This window comes from Dipodomys ordii, unplaced genomic scaffold (genome assembly GCF_000151885.1).
Source record: "Dipodomys ordii isolate 6190 unplaced genomic scaffold, Dord_2.0 Scaffold25, whole genome shotgun sequence".
In the NCBI taxonomy this organism is placed as follows: Eukaryota; Metazoa; Chordata; class Mammalia; order Rodentia; family Heteromyidae; genus Dipodomys; species Dipodomys ordii.
In genome coordinates this window covers 5,635,364-5,642,190 of record NW_012267241.1, presented here as the reverse complement: position 1 = coordinate 5,642,190, position 6,827 = coordinate 5,635,364, and the positions used below count along the sequence as shown (strand labels likewise).

Sequence of the window (6,827 nt, the reverse complement as noted above, 5' to 3'; positions counted from 1 at the left end):
CGGTAAAACAAAAATTGCATAATTTGTCATTATTTTCACGGAATGAGATGTGCCTTCAACAACCCCTTTCCAGTTAAATACAATGACAATGAGCTCACTGTGAATGCCAATGACTTCTTTCCCTGACAGAATAGGAATAAAGAATGGAAAAAAGAAACACCCAATTGGTTGCATGTAATTAGTTCCTATATTTGTTATTTGATGTAGTCTTTGTAGGTGTTTTAGAACTAGGCAGCAGAAAAATTATTTCCCTAGGTCTTCAGATAAACAAATAACAAAAAAAAGTCAAACTGAGAAAAAGTGTAGTGGGAGCCAGGATTTCTGAATCAACTTCAAGATTTTAAACAAAAATCACATCAATGCATGCAAAACACAAGTCATATAACCAGTCATTTTCCTCCTCTTTACAATGTGGATTAACTTCTCTAAATATATCCCATAAAGTAATGAAGCTAAGATGGGAAAAAATGGGTAAGGCAAGTGTTTTAAATTTTAAAGTATTTTCTATAAACATAAGGTGATTTCAGTGAGAAAGAGGGTGGGTTTAAATTCTTATGCAATAGGTCTATCATTCTTTCTAAGTGCAAGCTTAAATGCTAAGCAGGGAAGGAGTAAAGAGTAAAGAAAATGTAGGAGCAACTATCAGGAAACAAGAATACCCGAAATCTCTCATCTATTATAAGCTAAGAAAACTACCTAAAAAACGCACACCATATTTTTTTTTTTGCATTTGTACAGGGCTTCTGCTGCCACTTGATTTCAACAATAGTGAAGAAAACGAGGCCCATAAAGCAAGATTGATTGCTGCATGATGATCAATTGCTGCTGTGAAAAGGGGGGGAAACTGATACATGTTTCCCCACCCTCTCTTCACAACCTTTTGCTAAAGCTGTGCAAAATGTGTCATGCATAAAAAGTATGCAATTTTCATGTAATTAGAGGAACACAAGATGAAAATGAGTTCCATCAGAGCAATCAAGGATGGTAATGTGCTATGTATTTGTCAGTGCCTATTTGTCATGAAAGCAAAACCCAACAAGTTATATATTTTATTTCATTTTAACTCTGAAAAAACATAAATGTCATCTTGCCATGGTCAAATTTATAAATTTCAATAAGTCCCCTTTCACCTCCTTTTCTTTTCTTTTTTTCTTTTTTTTTGAAAAGTGAAGTTTGGAGCTGTAGATTAGATCATTTTATTCTTTTAAAAAACAGAATACTATTTTATGAAAAACACTGAGATTACAAGGTAGATTTATTCATGGAGGGTCAGATTTATAGCAGGAGGTGATAGGTTTACTGTTTTCTATACAAGAAACACACTATAATTTATTTTCTCTAAAGATGCACTGGCATCATACAGTAGCATATGCTTCTGATCCCATCCCCAAGATCACAATACCAACTATATTGTTTTATATTCTTCCTTGACAAGAGGGAATAAATTTTCTTTTTGTGTGTTGTTTCCTTTCTCTTTTATTTCTCACTTTTCTTCTTATTTTTCTACCAGTCTACTCATTTATTCATTTATTCTGTTATTTTGAACATGTTATTGGGTAGCCACACACAAAAAAAGTCATGATAGCATTGCTCAAGCTAATTCCACTTACTTAGGAGAGAAAAAAAGTCACCAATTAATAGTGTGAGAAAGTGTTACAATAAGGATAGATATAGAATTTCGGGGGTTTAGGGAGTTTGGTCTCCTTCGATTAAGCCAAGAAATTAAGCCTTCCATTCAGAAATTTAGGCAAAGGAAGTTTCAGCAGAATTGGAAAGGGGGAAATCCCTGAAGAAGTTGAGATTTTTGCCCCATTTGGGACAGTGCAGTTAGTTAATTACGGTCACAGTGGTAATTGTACGAGACAAGTTTTCGGGTCAAGGGTGTTAAAAACAACATTTGAAAAAGAATACTGAGGAAGATCCTTATATGACAGGCTAGTCATTTTAAAGCTATGTCCTCAGTGTAATGGGAAGTCTTGAGTTTTAAACAAACACATATTGAAGCCAAATCTGAACCCTAGGGACATTCTTAGTGAGTAAGGAAGAGGTATTGAATCTGCTATGATATTCCAGCTGAGTCACAGTAATGATTTGGGCCAAATAGGCACTAGTGGTTTTGATAGAAGTAAATGGGCTTGAGATTCCCATGGAGGAAATTCCATGATCCATTGTGAATATAGGTCATAGCTAGAGGGTGAGGTAGATTCAACTGGATCCAACACGGACCAGTAAAGGGACACCAAACACGTGTTAATGCAACAAAGAAATTAGAAAACATGGTGAAATTACATTGTTGATCTAGTTAGCTTGGGGAATATGTGGCATGTGGACCATTAATACCCATTGTATGTAATATAAGAACAGGAGAAATTCAGACCATGAATTCTCCCTTCCTAAAATATTGTGTTTGCAATGTCATTGGAGATCAGCTGAGCAAACATTTATTCATTCAAACCATTTGTTGGGTATCTCGATTGTGTTGAATTACAGTAATAGCAAAGCACAAAACATTGCATCTAAAAATGATTAGAGTCAAGCTCTACCTGTTAGGAAATCTAACATGGGACACTTAAAGTAAACCTATTACTCCAAAATTTTAATATGAAATTAGAGTAACTATATAAATCTATAGGATTCATTATAAGGTTTTAAAAAATATTGAAGGTCACTGAATAGATAGCCTAGTTTTTGACATACAGGAATGCACACATTTTATTGGGAAGTAAGTCACTAATATATATGTAAAGCCAATGAACAGAAAAATACAAAAATGTTTCTTGGAATACTGAACTACCAAATTATGTCACAATTGTTTTCTTTCCAATGTTTACTTCTTCGTTTCCTTCTTCTGTCTAACTTGCTATTCTTTGTCTTTTTCTATTATACAACCTCTTATAAGGCAATTTCATTTTTTAAAAAAGTAGATTCAAAACTCACCTATTAATACAAGGTTTTCACAGGCTCAAGATTTTATTTCATCCTCAGAATGTATACTACAAATAGTTATCAATACCTTCAAGAATAACATTTCCATTCTATTGCCAGTGGTCTATTTTTACAAAAATGAATAAGAAAAAGGAACACAGGATGGTAACAAATACAGAAAATTTGATAATGGAGAATATCAAGGCAGCAACTTTTAGGAAAGGTTTCCATAATCTTAGAAATAGAAAGCTGGGTTTTGGTAACTCACCCCTGTACTCCTACCTACTCAAGAGGCTGAGATCTGAGGATTGCAGTTAGAAGCCCACTGGGGGTGGGGATGGGGCATGAAAAAAAAGTCCCCAGGGACTCTCATCTCTAATTAACCACTCATAAAACCAGAGTGGACATGTGGTTCAGTGTGGTAGAGTGCTACCTTTGGGCAGTTGAGCTCAGGGGAAACACCCAGGCCCTGAGTTCAAGACCCATAATATGAGAGAGACACAGAGACAAAGACCATGTGGAGAGAGGGAGGAGGAGAGTGAGAAGGAGAGGGAGAGAGAGGGAGAGACAGAGACAGAGACAGAGAGACAGAAAGACAGAGAGAGAAAGAGAGATACACAGAGAGAGAGAGAGAGAGAGAGAGCACAAGGGGGAAAATGGATGACAAAGGAAATTCCCTCATTAAAAGCTAAATTTTGGATAAATGAGTAGGAGGTAGTGAACTATGTTACTAGTAAGAGATCTGTTGACCAAACCTGCCACTTGTTTTCCATATTACCATCTCAACCAGACATATTTTCTTAGTTCACCATATAATATGTCAGTGATAATCCCCAAATAAAATAGCACAATATGCTTTCTGTAATCATTCCTTACCTTTATTTTATGATTGTATAAGATTTTTTTTAACAAAGTATTTGAAAAACAGCAGGAGCCGGTGGCTCCTGCTTGTAATCTTATCTACTCAGGAGGCTGAGATCTAAGGATACCTATTCAAAGCCAGCCTGTGCAAGAAAGTCCATGAGAGTCTTATCTCCAATTTTAAAAAAAATAAACAAACAAGCAAAACAAAAACACTAGAAAATCAGAAGTGGTGCTGCTGTTCATGTGGTAGAGCACTAGCCTTGAGCTGAAGAGCTGAGGGACAGCCCCTGTCCCAGAGTTCAAGCCTCATGACTGACAAGAAAAAAGAAAAAAGAAAAGCACTTACTGAAATAAGAATATCCTCTCTAACATTTTCTTATTCCCTTTTACTTTTTCTGAGCAATAATGGTGTTCTATGACTTTGTGTGTGTATATGTATGTATATGTGTGTGTGGTATTTTGTGTGTGTGTGTGTGTGTGTGTGTGCTTCCCCAGAGGTTGAACTCAGGACCTTGGCACTCTCACTGAACTTTTACTGAAGGCTAGCACTCTTCCACTTGAGCCACATACCTGAAGCTCTACTTCACATTTTTGGCTGATTAGTTGGAGATAGGAATATCACAGGTTCCTGCCTAAGTTAAGTTTGAACCATGATTCCCAGATCTCATCCTTCTAAATAGTAAGGATTATAGCTGCTGGCACCTAACTCATAGATGACTTTTGATCCCACTGAAGGCAAAGTGTCTTCATTTTAGCAATTTCTCATCTCTTTTAAATAGGTCTTTTAAGGATATTCTTTTATTAAGTTGCTTTTTCTTTTGCATCTATAAATTCATACAAAAGGGGACTAAATTAAGTTATAATGGAACATCTTGAAAATCACAAGTTTAGTAACACGCCCACTTGTTCAGGATTAAAGTTATTTTACTTGCTCAATTACGTGATGTTTATTGGTAAGCTGATATATTATTATAAAAATACTACAAATGGTGGTTTTTTCTTTTTTTAATTTTTTTATTGTGAAAATACTGTACAGAGGCATTACAATTATATGGGCAAGATAGTGAGTACATTTCTTATCAAGCATTGTAGCCTCCTCCTTTGTTTACCCTTCCCATCCCTTCCCAGCCTCCCCCAGCCCCCTCATCCAATCCTCTCCCCTTCCCCCCACCAAAGTTGTAAAGTTCATTTTCAACATGACAACTTGTACTTCTCATTGTTGCAGCAGGTCCGCCGTGTTTTATATCATTAAATATTCATCCTAATTTTGAACTGTACCCTAAAGTATACTTTCTAAAATTTTGATATTGTTTTGATCATTTGAACTCAGGGACTTGCTTTTGCTTGACAAATACTCTATCAGTAGTCCCAGACTGCAGTGATACACTTAAGTTTCATGTCTGCACTCTCTAATCTAGGGCTCATCTAACTCCTACCAAAGACCTATCCTGAGATTTTAACTTTTTCTTTCTTTGGAGCAATTTTACCATTTGCTAGAAAATAACAAAAAGAAAGTATTCTGCATTTGAGTGGCAGTTTGCCTTATGCAACAAGATGCTTATTAGGGTCTGTTTTATCCACAAGTACATAGAAGGTATGACATTATGGTTATAACTAGGATCATGAATTCTATCTCAAATATAGGAAAATGTCACAAAAAGGAAGACTGAACTGGTTTTCTACTAAACCACATGGTGAGGAGAAAGAGGATAGGATACACCTGACTGTATATTCCTAAGCTAATACTTTCTTCATAAGAACACACACTCAGAGATTACAAACTCGTGTTGATTGTTGTTTATTCCTAATTTCCAGACAAGTTAATGAGACAGCTCTCTGACTCATGTGTCTCACTTTCTTTGTCAAAGAGTAGGAACTTGATTGATAACTTCTTAAATATCCTGAAACAGAGACATCTTGCTATTTAGAAGCTCTCATACTGTCCAAAGCCTATGGCCTTTTGTATTAACCTTTTTTACTTGCTGTTCCTGTTCACAATCCCTAGCAAATGCAAATTCCTCAGAACATAGCTTATAGATTCAAAGTTCCTGATAGTTGAAGCTCAATCCTAACTTGAATTTCTCCAACTGATCTGTCTCTAGAACCAGTAACAGATAGACTGCATCTGAACTCTTCATCTTTCTATTATAACTTGTAAAGAGAGAGAACATAAATCAGTACAGTTAAATAAGTTATAATTTCTTTTCATTTTTTTGGGGGGTCCGGTTGTGGGGCCTGAACTCTGGGCCTAGGCGCTGTCCCTCAGCTCTTCAGCTCAAGGCTAGCACTCTACCACTTGAGCCACAGTGCCACTTCTGGCTTTTTTCTTTTTGCTTATGTGGTGCTGAGGAATCGAACCCAGGACCTCTTGCATGCAAGGCAAGCGCTCTACCACTGAGCCACCTTCCCAGCCCAGAAAGTTATAATTTCTTAAGAGGGAGCCAAAAAGGAATATGAGAAAGAATAAAGAATAAATATATTTTGTAGGTAAGTGTGTACTGAGTTTACATACTTGTTTAAACATATTCAAGACTAGAGCACCAATAATTATAAGTCAATCATCCTAACATATTATTAGTTGATAATTTCTCTTTAAGTCTCACAAAATTAAATTTTCCTAAATGGGAAATGTGAAGGGTTAGGAAGGAATTTTAAAGAGTATAAGACACACTCTAACCTGGCAAATTTTTAAGACACTAAAAATAACTCAAATTGAATGCTTTAGTCTCAAATCTACAAACAGATTTTAGGGTCCTGAAAAACTTTTTTCTTTTCAGGACAATATTCAGATCTTGGGTTTTCAGGAGTTTTGCCAAGACCCATATGGAAAATGTCAAGAAAATAAACTTGTCCTCAACCTCTATTCTTACCCCCTGTTGACAAACAAACCTACACCACTGGGTTTGTTTATTCTGAAGAGGATAAACATGTGCTCATCACCAACGAAACATTGCCATGGTCACACTTCAGTGACTCTAGAGCCATCTGTCCAGGTATTAAGCATTCTGACTTTTCCATCAGCACACATGAAGTGGTAA

The 6,827-nt window shown here is 36.1% G+C and overlaps 1 non-coding gene across 1 annotated transcript; it reads right to left on the bottom strand.

The window, feature by feature from the left end:
* Positions 1-6,128: 6,128 nt before the first annotated feature.
* Positions 6,129-6,197, bottom strand: Trnaa-ugc. Its single transcript has one exon. It is a non-coding gene; the product is annotated as a tRNA-Ala (tRNA).
* Positions 6,198-6,827: the final 630 nt, after the last annotated feature.